Source organism: Pinus tabuliformis, chromosome 7, assembly GCF_031772625.1.
Source record: "Pinus tabuliformis cultivar Carrire ecotype Pingquan chromosome 7, CPIR1, whole genome shotgun sequence".
Classification (NCBI taxonomy): Eukaryota; Viridiplantae; Streptophyta; class Pinopsida; order Pinales; family Pinaceae; genus Pinus; species Pinus tabuliformis.
In genome coordinates, this window is record NC_142293.1 from 1,951,388,382 (window position 1) to 1,951,401,721 (window position 13,340).

Below are 13,340 nucleotides of genomic sequence, written 5' to 3' on the forward strand. Positions count from 1 at the left end.
TTAAGATATAGTAAGCAAAGGAGAATGCTCCTAACTTAGGAGGTTCTAGTTTTCCTTCCTCACAGTTCTACTCCAACAACATTACCATTGCATCAAATCATAAACTGGATTTCAAGAAATGGAAAAGGATGATTTTTAGTTGTGATTCATAATTTAATAGAAAGAGAATTTAACTTAAATCCTTGGATTTCCTTTCTTATTAAAATTAGATCTAAAACAAGAATCATCCAGAAATCATAACACATCTAAGTAACTGAATCATAAAACTGAAACAAGAAATATTGAATCAAAACTATGCTAATTTATACGAAATTTAACCAAAGTGTACTTAGCTTGGTATGGGGGCCCTCCACCTTTTCCTTGTACACTTGAAGAACTTTTCAACTACAACTAACATAATAAGACACTCACAACATGAAAAAAAATAGAAAAGTAAAAATGATTATTCAAATTATCTCAAAAGTCCCTAATAGTCTCAAAAGAAACTTACACACTTTTAATGGTCCATAAGCTGTGTTTAAATAGGAAAATCATTAACAAACTTTACTATAATGGCTCTAACAGCCTTATCAATCCTAATCCATCCATACAGATTGAACTCATCAACTCTAGTTCATAAGATTAGGAAAATCCCACAAAATAAGGAATCTGCCCCTTTTTACTAAGGATTCCTGAATGATAGGTCAAGTTTGACCAGTGTTGACCGAGCATGTTTTTGGTCAGTTTGATTGAACCAGTAGGTGTTCCTTCATCCGTGGTTCCCAAGTATTCCAAATATGTGCTCAGATCTCATCTAGGTGTCCTGAAAATATGAATTTAATGGAGCTATTACGAGAATTTTTATTGCAATTCAAATTTACTCTTAAAACCCAATTTTTGCAAAAAATTCCAAAAATTGAAAATGATCCGGATCTTGAGGGGAGGCCCCCAAGATCTAAAAGATTGAAATGGATCTTGGGGGAAAGACCCCAACATCTGAAAAAAATTGAAATGGCAGAAGAAAAAAAGAGAGGAGAATGCCGAATAAACAAAAACCACAAAGAAAGTTTTTATTAAAACCGATAATAACTGTAAAGGCTACATTGTGGCGGACAATCTGTCCTTTTACAAAATGTGGCTTGTTACTTATAGTATTTTTTAGTTACAATACCATGGGTCAATTCCATGGGTGAATGAATACCATGGGTGGATTTTACAATATCACGGGCAGATGCCATTTACAATACCATGGGTAAATTCCATGGGTCAATGAATAATATGGGTGGATGAGTACCATGGGTTGATGGCATTTTCCATTTGGATCATTCCTCCCTCCTTAAGAAGCAATGGTCCCCATTGCATAAAGTTCCCTCCTACGAAGCCTTTGTTGAATATGAAGAGCCATTGAAGATAAGGGTTTTATGTGGTTAACCCAAAACCCTAATAAACGAAGATCTGAGGATAGAGATACCCTGTAATGCTTGTGACCAACTGTGATTCTACGAATGTGCGGCCCAGCAAATGGACTTCGATGACAATAATTTTATGTGGTTGACCCATAATCGTGATGTTGGTTGTTCATGAAGTAGCAGGTGCCTACATAACCTGGGTTGGGAGGGGACATCTCCAAATAACCCAAGCCGAATGCTGCTCCAGAATTAAAATGGGCATAATTCTGTCAATATAACTCAGAATATTTATTATAACCTATTTTTGGAAGCAGAAGGATCATTTTGCATATTCCCATGAGTTGGAAATCCTTATTTGGACACTCTGAGATCTCAGATTCGCGCTACAACAGTTCCGCCGTCACAAACATTCTCATAAAATAGTTGATTTTAAATCAGTGATATCTCCCACATCCGAACTCCGATTCGACCCATTTATTTTTTGAAATTGGGTGATTTTTCGAGAGGAATCCAAATCTGGTATTTGCTTTTGTAAATTTTGTACCAAATGTTTCAGATCTGATCTGCAAAGTCGCCGCCCAAAAAAAATTCTTGCAAACAAATTGAGACTGAAATATGCATGAAACCCTCATTCCCATGGAATCGTAATCTGTTCTGATACCACTGATCTAGATCTTGAGGGGAGGCCCCCAAGATCTAAAAGATTGAAATGGATCTTGGGGGAAAGACCCCAAGATCTGAAAAAAATTGAAATGCCAAAAGAAAAAAAAGAGAGGAGAATGCCCAATAAACAAAAACCACAAAAAACTTTTTACTAAAACCGATAATAACTGTAAAGTCTACATTGTGGCGGACAATCTGTCCTTTTAAAAAATGTGGCTTGTTACTTATAGTATTTTTCAGTTACAATAACACGGGTCAATTCCATGGGTGAATGAATACCATGGGTGGATTTTACAATACCACGGGCAAATTCCATTTACAATACCATGGGTAAATTCCATGGGTCAATGAATAATATGGGTGGATGAGTACCATGAGTTGATGCCATTTTCCATTTGGATCAAAAAAACTTAATTTAGTTACCTGAATATGAAAAATAGAAATATAATAAGGCATATCTAAGTAAAATAAGATGGAATATGGTGGTAAATAGATGGATTTATGAAAGGAAAAAATGACCAAAATTGTGGGCCAAAAAGCAAGAATTAATTACAACATTTCTTGAATTCCAATTTATGATTTGATGCAATGGTAATGTTGTTGGATTATAACTATGAGGAAGGACAACCAAGACCTCCTAAGTTAGGAGCCTCTTCTCTTTATTTCTACACATCACAAACTATTTCTCTTTAGTCTCTCTTCTTGAGGACAATACTTTTAGGAAGGACAACCAGGACCTCCTAAGATAGGAGCCTCTTCCCTTTCTTACTGCATATTGAATCATAGACTTTTTTTAGTTTCTTTAAACTTAGAACTTATTTGTAATATGAATTTCTTTTAACCTTTGAGCCTTGCCTTCCAAAATTGACTTTACCTGAAATCCATATACTTTGGACATGCTTCCAAGTCTACAAACTCGGATTGACAAGTAAAAAACATGTGTTAGTTTACTTAGTAAATTGACGTAACATTTTTGGAATTGTTGCCAGACTGTAGAAAATTAACTTCCTATATCAAAGCTCTCTTCAGCTTAGTTTATAGTCCAGTGCCCACTTTCAATTGCAGGTGGCACTAAGAATGAGGTTGTAGGGACAGGGTTATCCTCGTATAGCTTCAACCTGCTGCCATATACTCTTCCTTGGATTAATTCTCCATTTAAATTCCCTAATTGAACTGTGCCTCCATCAGTAATATGCTTGATAATGTAGTGGCCCAACCATTTCATCTTGAATTTTCCTGGAAATTTCATAAACTTACTGTCATAGAGGAGAACAAGGTTAGCTACTAGGAACTTCTTATTCTTAATATGTCTATCATGTGAAGCCTTTTCCCTTACTTTTTGTACGTGCTGATGGAATCCTGATATAAATTTGCCTTCTTCTAAAGCAATCAATTGCGACATTCTTTCCTTCATTATGTCAAGGTCTTCCATATATGTAAAAGTTGCAATCCTCAAGCTAGGCACAATCTATTCCATGGGTATCACTGCTTCTTTCCCATATACTAACTTGAATGGTGTTGACCTATCAAATTTTTGCATGTGGTCCTATAAACCCATAAAAATACTGGAATTCTAAGGTCCCAATCATCTATATTCACATTGCATACCTTAGTAAGTGCATTTTCCAAAATGTTATTGAATGCTTCTACTGTTCCATTGGCTTGAGGGTGATAAGGGGTATTCTATTGACGATAAACTTAGAATTACTTAGTAATTTCTTCAATAGTTTTATTCAGGAAGTGGGAACCTTGGTCACTCATTAAAATCTTTGGACATCCAAATCTAGACAATATATACTCAAAAATAAACTTCATAGCAGTCTATGCACTATAATCCCTTACTCGTTGTGCTTCAGTACATCTTGTCAAGTAATCAGTTGTTGTAATTATTTACCTTGCACCAGTCCTCTTTATAGGTGGGTTGATGGGTCCAACAAAATAAATAACCCACTTATCAAAGGCCTACAATGTAAATTATGGTACCAATGGCATCTCATCTCTTCTTGAAGGTTTTCCTATTCTTTGACACATATCACATGCTCTAAATGTAGGAATTTACAGGGTAAGTTCCTCAGAAAGAACACCAAAAGGACACTGCTCACAACCAGATCAGAGATCAATACACCAGTATTTTTGACGTGGTTAAAACCCTCAAAGAGGGAAACAGTCCACGGCCTGCGCCAACGTGGCTACTACAGGCAATTTATTAATCAAAGAATGAAAATTTACATAAGCTTCTCTCATGCACAGATTACCCGAACAATGACCCTCCACGCGCTTTAAATAGAACTCATGGACCAATCGGGTGTCAAGCCACGGATCAAGTGTCGGTAATACTGAGGAGAGAATGAACCGTCGGATCACTACATATCGTGACCGTCGGATTGTAAGTTACAAAATGTACAACGGTAAAGAAACACACTTTACCTAACTCTATACCTAACTCTAAACTAGACCAAGTTGTACTTAACTATTTCCTATGTGTCGGAATATCCTAACATCCCCCCTTAAGAACAACTTGGGATAGGATTGAAGGATTTACAAATATGACACAATAGGAGAAGGAAGGAGGCACTAGAGCCTATCCCCCCTTAGTGACAACTTCCTGAACTCCTAGCATATATCGAAGTTTAGTGAACTTCGCCTCTGTGAGAGCCTTTGTGAAGATGTCTGCAACCTGATCATCTGTTGAACAATATTGCACTTCAAGAACATGGTCATGAATGAGCTTTCTGATGAAGTGCATGTGTAGTTCAATGTGTTTGCTGCGCTGATGCTGGACTGGATCTTTGCATAGCTGAATGGCACTTTGATTATCACACCAAATTGTGGTTGGATGCTGCTGCTCAAAGCCAAACTCTGATAGGATCTGACGAAGCCACAAGGCTTCCTTACTAGCTTCCACGGCACCACGTACTCTGCTTCTGCTGATGAAAGAGAAATGGCAGCCTGTTTCTTACAAGCCCATGTAATAGGTCCTGAACCAAGAGTGAATACATAACCGGCAGTAGACTTCCGATCATCAGGGTCACCAGCCCAATCAGAATCAGTGAAACCAACTAATAGAGGAGCTGCTTTGGCACTGTAATGAATCCCAAACTGTACTGTACCTTGAACATAACGAAGTATTCTTTTAGCTGCTTTCCAATGACTTTCACGGGGGTTTTGCATAAAACGAGCAACAAGGCCAACAACAAAGGAAAGGTCAGGACGAGTATGGGTTAAATACAAGAGTTTTCCTACAAGTTGACGGTATAAGGTAGCATCAACTTCAGGAGAAGTACAAGAGACTGGAAGTTTGACTCTAGACTGAAAGGGAGAAGGGGCTGGCTTATAGTCTTCCATGTGAAAATGACGAAGAATATCACAAGCATACTTGGACTGGGAAAGGAAAATACCCTCCTTGGATTGCAAGACTTGAAGACCGAGAAAATAGTGTAAGTGTCCTAAGTCTGTCATTTCAAATTTCTTTTTAAGGCTGGACTTCACATGGTTTATAAGGTTGGGATCACTACCAGTAAGAATAAGATCATCAACATAAAGAACAAGGATGATAAGAGAGTTGCCCACTTTCTTGGTGTAGACAGTATTGTCAGAATAACACCTAGAAAAGCTAGATTCTAAAAGAAAGCTATCCATTTTGGCATACCAAGCCCGAGGAGCTTGCTTGAGACCATAAAGGGATTTCTTAAGTCGACAAACAAGGCTGGAGTCTGTTTGTATGAAGCCAATGGGTTGTTCCATATAGATTTCTTCCTGCAAGTCCCCATGCAAGAAGGCAGATTTAACATCCATCTGATGGACTTCCCATTTTAAAGAGGCAGCAAGGGAAAGAACAAGGCAGATAGAGTTCATTTTGGCAATAGGGGAGAAGGTTTCAGTGTAGTCAATGCCTTCAACCTGTGAAAAGCCCTTAGCAACAAGATGAGCTTTATGTTTATCAACTTTCCCATCTGGTCCATACTTGGTTCTGTAAACCCATTTACATCTAACAAGTTTGCGTCCCTTTGGTAGAGGAACAAGATCCCATGTATCATTTGCCAACAATGAATGATATTCTTCATTCATAGCTGCTTCCCAATGTGGATGGCCTGAAGCTTCTGCAAAAGTGTCAGGATCATGATTTACTGGAGCTTGAGCCAGTAAAGAAGAGGCTCTTTCAAACTGCGAACGTGTACGTCGCTGATCTGTAGGATGACCGGCAAGATCACCTGCTGCATCCCGAGTAGCACGGACCCATCTTGGAAGTTGAGGATCCTGAGAAGGTGGGGGAGGATTATCATCCTCACTTTCATCATCTGAAGAAGAAATGTTTTCAAAAGTAGAAGAGATAGGAAGAGGTGGCACATCCACCGAACTAGGCTCGCAGGCCGATTTATTTTCATCAAATTTTACATCTCTTCTAATGATAACATTTTTGGACTTAAATGGAATAAGTCTATAACCTTTTACATCTTCAGAATATCCAACAAAAGTACATTTCTCACTCTTAGGTTCTAAAGCTTTATGCTTTTCATCTAGAATATGGGCCCATGCTTCACTTCCAAAAACACGAAAGTGACTTACATCTGGTTTAATGGAACTCCAAGCTTCTTTTGGAGTGATATTCTCTAGAACCTTAGTAGGAGTGTGATTGATTATATAATTTGCACAATTAATTGCTTCGGCCCAAAAACTAAGACTGAGTCCTTTAGATTGCAGCATACAATTAGCCATTTCCTTTAAGGTGTGATTTTTCCTTTCAGCTACACCATTTTGTTGTGGAGTGTATGGAACAGTATGTTGCATTTGAATTCCATTTTCGGTGCAAAAGTTGATGAATGTGTTTTTAACATATTCTCCACCATTATCAGTTCTTAGCTTAAGAATTTGATGTCCAGATTGTTTTTCAACAAAGGCTTTGAAGGCCAAAAATGTGTTAAATACTTCGCTCTTGAGTTTTAAGAAGTATACCCAAGTGCGTCTGGAGAAATCATCAGTGAAAGTTAAGAAATACTTGCAGCCAGAGAATGAAGCAAAAGGAAGTGGACCACATAAATCACTGTGCACAAGCTGTAAAGGGGCTGAGGCGTGCCAAGAGGCACGTTTGTCAAAATTGTCCTGATGATGTTTTCCGAGTACACATCCGGAACAAACACCATCTCTGCAATATACCATAGGAAGCCCTGTCACCATATTTTCTTTACATAGATGCTGAAGGGAGCGATAGTTTAAGTGACCAAATCGCTCATGCCAAAGTTTGCTCACTTCATCATTATGAGCAACAAATACTGAGGGAAGATTTGATGACCCAAAGTTGTGAAACTTATACAACCTTGTGGAATCATCAACAATACGAGTAGCTAGAATCTGTTTAGGATCTCTTAGATCCTTGATTACAACATCATGAGGTGAAAATTCAACAATTTTACCTTCACCTGAATGAGTTATCTGATATACAGATAGAAGGTTGCAGGATAAGGTTGGAACACATAATACATCATTAAACTGACCATTCTCTAGATGAACAGTTCCAGTCCCGACAACATTAAGAGATCTATCATCACCAACATATATATTTTTGGTGTTACAATCATTTAAAGAAGAAAACATGGCTTGGTTTTTGGCCATGTGATAAGAGGCTCCAGAATCAATGAGCCACTCATGAGAAGGAGAGGAAGAAGATACATTTAATGCATAACCAGACTGAGATGATTGACAACGACATGCAGAAAGTGCCATTCCGGAAGTTGAAGTTGAAGTATGCTCCACATGGATGTTATGTTTCTTCATTGCGGCTTCCAAGGCTTCCATCTTCTTAAAGCATTTAGATTCTAAGTGGCCATCTCGATTACAAAAGTTACAATGTCTATCAGTCTTCTTCCATTTGTTTTTATTGGTCTTATCATTTTGCTGAAATGATCTTTCATTTTGAGGCTGAGTTGGTTTAGGACCATTCTTTTGAGGATATGACTTCTTAGGATTCTTTGAATTTGGTTGCTGCTGGGCGGCTAACGCTTTCGTGGAAGAGTTTCCAAGATTAAGAAGACCAAGGTGTAAGAGTTTTTCTTGTTCTCTTATTAAAGAATCACAAAAAGAGTCAAAGGAAGGGGCCTTGTAGTCTTTTCCTTGACAAATGAAAGCTTCCCTTGTAGAATGGAAGGTGGAAACAAATACAGAGTAGGCTGGTCCCAACTTAGTAAGGATGGAATAAATAAGGTTACTATCTTCTTTCTTAACCTTAACACCTTCCAAAAGATATCTAAGGGTCTTGAATTTGGACAAGAAATATTCAATGCAAGAAAAATTATTAGGATCCAATGTAAGCAACTCATTTTCAAGTTGATGGGCTCTAATTTCATTTTTAATCCCAAAAACTTTAGTGAGTTTTTCCAATGTTTCATGAGGAGTCTCAAGTTCTGCAATATGGAATCTAAGATCAGGAGAAATAGACATCCCTATCAAACCACATGCTTGATCTTGTCTATTTTCCCATTTTGCAGCCTTGTCTTCATCTTTTGGTTTCTTCTCTTGGTCTGTGGCTATTCTGTAGAGACCTTTACTTCTAAGTAAATCTTCCATGTAGGCTATCCATTGGAAGTAGTTAGTGCTGTCAAGAATGACTTGGCATGGACTTTCCATTTTTTAAAAAAAAACTGAAGCTGAAGATGCTGAAAGTAAGTGTTCCAATGGATAGATCTCGAAAAATTAGGCTGTTTTAAAAAAAATGGCTCTGAAAAAGGCTTCTGGATGAAGAAGTTATGGCTTTTTGAAAAGAAAATTTGTTGAAGTTGCCGGCAAAGTGTGCGAATGTGCGGGAATGAAAAAATCCGCCCCCACAAAATGGAGACTTGAACCCAGGACCTCTACTCTCTTAAAATAGCTTTGAACCAATTGATCTATACAAAAAATTTGAGAGAGAGAGAGAGAGAGAGAGAGAGAGGGGGGGGGCCTTGGTTTGCGTGCTTGCCTTGATAAAGCTCTTTTTCCCTACAAAACACAAAACACAAAACCCAACACGAATATGCAAAGAAAAACGAACCTTGCGGCTCAAAGTTAGCTTTAGCCAAAAAACTAGATATATTAAAAAAAATGAACCTTGCGGCTCAAAGTTAACTTTAGCCGAAAAACTAAATATTTTTCTCATTGTTTATGATTTTCCGAGATCACACTAAGGTGCAGGGAAAAGAGCATACGCATGAGAAAAATCCTTCCTTTCTGTTTCTGATTTGCCCAGATCGCACAGAGTCGCAGGGAAAGAGCATACGCAGAAATGAAAGGTATAGATCCGATTAAAAAAGGCTAAATAAACCGAAACCGAAATAAGCAGAGAGAAAATAATAGTAAACTGCAAATAAACACTGTATACCTCCCGATCTGAAAAATGATGCAGCTAGGGCTACCAGAAACCTTTTCGTGTGAAACGAAAGGGGTTCCTCACTGGAACAGATGCTTCGAACGCAATAGAGTAGTCCTCTCGGCTCGAAAGTAGTCAGAAACAACAGATCTAGGAAACGACAGTCGGATGCAGTTCTACCGGCTTCAGATTTGGATCACCAACGGACGCGGCCCTCAAATAGCTCTGATACCATGTAGGAATTTACAGGGTAAGTTCCTCAGAAAGAACACCAAAAGGACACCGCTCACAACCAGATCACAGATCAATACACTAGTATTTTTGACGTGGTTAAAACCCTCAAAGAGGGAAATAGTCCACGACCTGCGCCAACGTGGCTACTACAGGCAATTTATTAATCAAAGAATGAAAATTTACATAAGCTTCTCTCATGCACGGATTACCCGAACAATGACCCTCCATGCGCTTTAAATAGAACTCATGGACCAATCAGGTGTCAAGCCACGGATCAAGTGTCGGTAATACCGAGGAGAGAATGAACCGTCGGATCACTGCATATCGTGATCGTCAGATTGTAAGTTACAAAATGTACAACGGTAAAGAAACGCACTTTACCTAACTCTATGCCTAACTCTAAACTAGACCAAGTTGTACTTAACTATTTCCTATGTGTTGAAATATCCTAACACTAAAGTAATCCTTCGCATCTTTATGTAGTGTAGGCCACTACAATATTTCTCTCAAAATATTCTGTGTAGTAGCTTTTCCTGCATAATGTCCACCAGCTGCGCCACCATGATATTCTGCTAGAATCATTTGTCTTTCATGTTCAGAAACATATCTACACAATATTTCATGTAGTCCCATCTTATATAATTGTCCTGCTATTAATGAAAATTCAGCTGCCTTAACCACTAATTCTTTCTTTTTCTATGTAGTATACTCTCAAGGATCCATCCCTGTGGTCCAAAACTAAATGATATATGCAAAATGGTTATCTGGAACTCTGATTGCAAATAACTGCACATTAGGGAGATTATCCTCTATGCTGGTTAGGTCCTGCATTTAGTCTTCCTAGTTTAACAATGATCTCAAATTCATATTCCTGGAATAATAGTAACCATATGCAAATATTTTCTCCTGAGACGGGCTTATTAACCAAATACTTTAGTGTAGAATGATCTGTAAACATGTTAAAGTGTGATGCCAAAAAATAGTGTCTAAATTTATGCAAAGCATACACCATGGACACGCCTTCCCTTTCTTTAGTGGTGTAATTATTTTCTTCTTTAGATAACTTTCTACTTGCAAAAGCTATAAGATTATCAATTTCTCCTGCACAAGGTTATGCCAATGCTACTCTCAAAGCTATACAAGGGGCATCCCAATGGACATGGAATTCCTTATTCCAATTAGGGAACACTAATATAGGTGCAACTACCACTTTTTATTTCAATGTGTCAAGGCTCTTTTGACATTCTTCATTCCACTAAAAAGTTACATGCTTCTTTAGCAATTTCTCTATAGGTGCAGTGATTTGTGCATACCCCTTGATGAATTTCCTGTATTTACACAGTATGTCCCAATGTAGTGCAAAGTTGTCTTAATGTCTTAGATGGAGGTAAATTCACAACGATATCAGTCTTAGCAGGGTCCACCATTACTTTTTTCTTTCAATCAATATGTCCCAACAATATGCTGAAGGGTACACAAAATATGCACTTCTTTAGGTTCAAAGAGATCTGATACTGTCTACTGTGTCAAGCATAAGTCTTAAACTTCCAATATGTTTGCTTAGCAAACCAAATATTGTCCAATCATCAAAGTATACTTCTAGAAGCTTATGGATGTATTCCTTAAAAGATGCAACCACCACTCTAGAAAATACAATAGGGGCATCCTTTAATCCAAAAGGCATTACTGTGTATTGATATGAGCCCCATTTTGTAGCAAATGTGGTCTTATGCCGACATTTAGATGCAATCGTAATATGATGATAACCTGAAAATTTATTTGTAAATGAGTAATCTTTTAGATCTCCTACATTGTCTAGCACTTCATCTGTGAAAGGGGTAGGGAAAGGATCATGTAAACATGCATCATTTAACTTTCTCAGATCCACACAAATCCTAATATATCCTTAAGTCTTATTTTCTTGCACCACCACTCACCCGTCCTTATTCTTCTACTAGTTCAATAATTCCTATTGTTATCATCTTATCAAGCTTTATCTTTACTTTCTCCTTATATTTTAGGCTCATCCTGTAAGGTCTTTGTTTGATTGGCTTCACATTAGGCTTTTGGGGAATCTTCATGACTCCTAGATCTCCTATGATACCTTTCATCTCTAAAAACTTGGTGGGAAATAGTTCTTGGTATTCATGAAGTAAGTATGTAACTTTACTGATTGTCTCTTCATCCCAATAGTCTCCTATTGTTGTAAACTTAGGTTCCTTCTTTGATCCTATGTTCACCTTCTTAGTCTTCACTGGCTTCGTTATATTGGTATTTCTAGCTCAAGTCACATTACTTCATGATATCCTTTTGATTCTTCTATGTCGATATTGCAAGAATCTTTTTATTCTTTTGTAGTAAGGTTATAACATTCTAGTGCAATGGGGTTGCATTATCAAAGATCCTCTTATTAACTATTTAAAGGGCCAAATCCATGTATGGGCAATCGTCCTCAAAGCTGAATGTTATTATGAAGCCATCAACCATGTCTGCCTAGTTTAGTGTACCATGTTGAAGATTTATTTATAAGTACCAATTCTTAGGGATTATCTATAATGTATGAATGAATCCATGTACCCATTCTTGTTGTGGAATCTCCTTCCATGCTGTAGTGCATAACTGGATATGCTTCCTAGGATTATGATGAGCCTCATAAGTGGGTAATTATATGGGCTCATTTTACCTCCTAACCTAGTCAAATCAACCATTCTCTTATCTTATTGTATGATTTTCTGATTATATTTATGCTTATAGGGTGAGTTGAGTTAGTTATTATGACATGTGGTCTAACATGTATTTAATGCATATTATTGATGGATTTCAAGGTCAAAGTCAAGGATCTAGTGGTAAAACTGTAGAAATAACTCAAACTAGACAAGGATAGGACTTATGGGAGGGAATCCCCCTCATTTATTGCTCCTCACTTCAAATTCCCCTTCATTCAGCTCGGAGTACAAGCAGTTGAATCATGCACTAGAAGGCAACCGAGCAAGTGGAAGATGATTTATAGTGATCTCGAGTTTTGGGAGCTAAGCCTCCTTGATTTTAAGGAAGCTGTTGGTAGCTTTAGATGTATAAGTAGAGAAGCCTAGGGCCGCACTACGGTCGACTTTTTTTTTGCTTGTGTAAACTCTTCTCAAATTTTGAGCTTACTATTTTATGATAGTTTTATGTAATCTTGCTATTTTTTGATAATGAAGATGGAATCATTTTTGATATAGCACTGAGTTACCTCAGAGGGATGAAGCTCTTGGGTTAGTGCCCAATCCAAGTAGCCAAGTTTCTCTTTACTTTTATTTGTATGCTTTAATTCAATTTGTAGATTAGTTTTTTGTTAGATGTGTTTCTCTTATGGATAAGAATAGGTTGCTTTTGATAATTTAGTAGCTTGCTTCCATTTATGCTTTTTGCAGCAGTTTATGAAGTGATCAGAGAAGATTCAAAAGGCTAGAAATATTTCCTTGGCCTCTCTTACCCCCTCTAGGACCATGATTTGAGGCAAAGACTCTCTTGCTGCCCCCAAAACACAGATTTTCCCATTCCTAGGACTTCTAGTGTTTGCAGCTCTCTAGTAGGTTGATAGTCTAGTTTTTCTTTGCTTTAGATCTTCTTTATCATGTTCACTTCCTAATTTGAAATAGTCCTTTTGCATGCTTTCCTTTCTTACAACATTTCCTAGCATTTCCTTCTATACATCATAGTTTAGGCCATTTTAATGC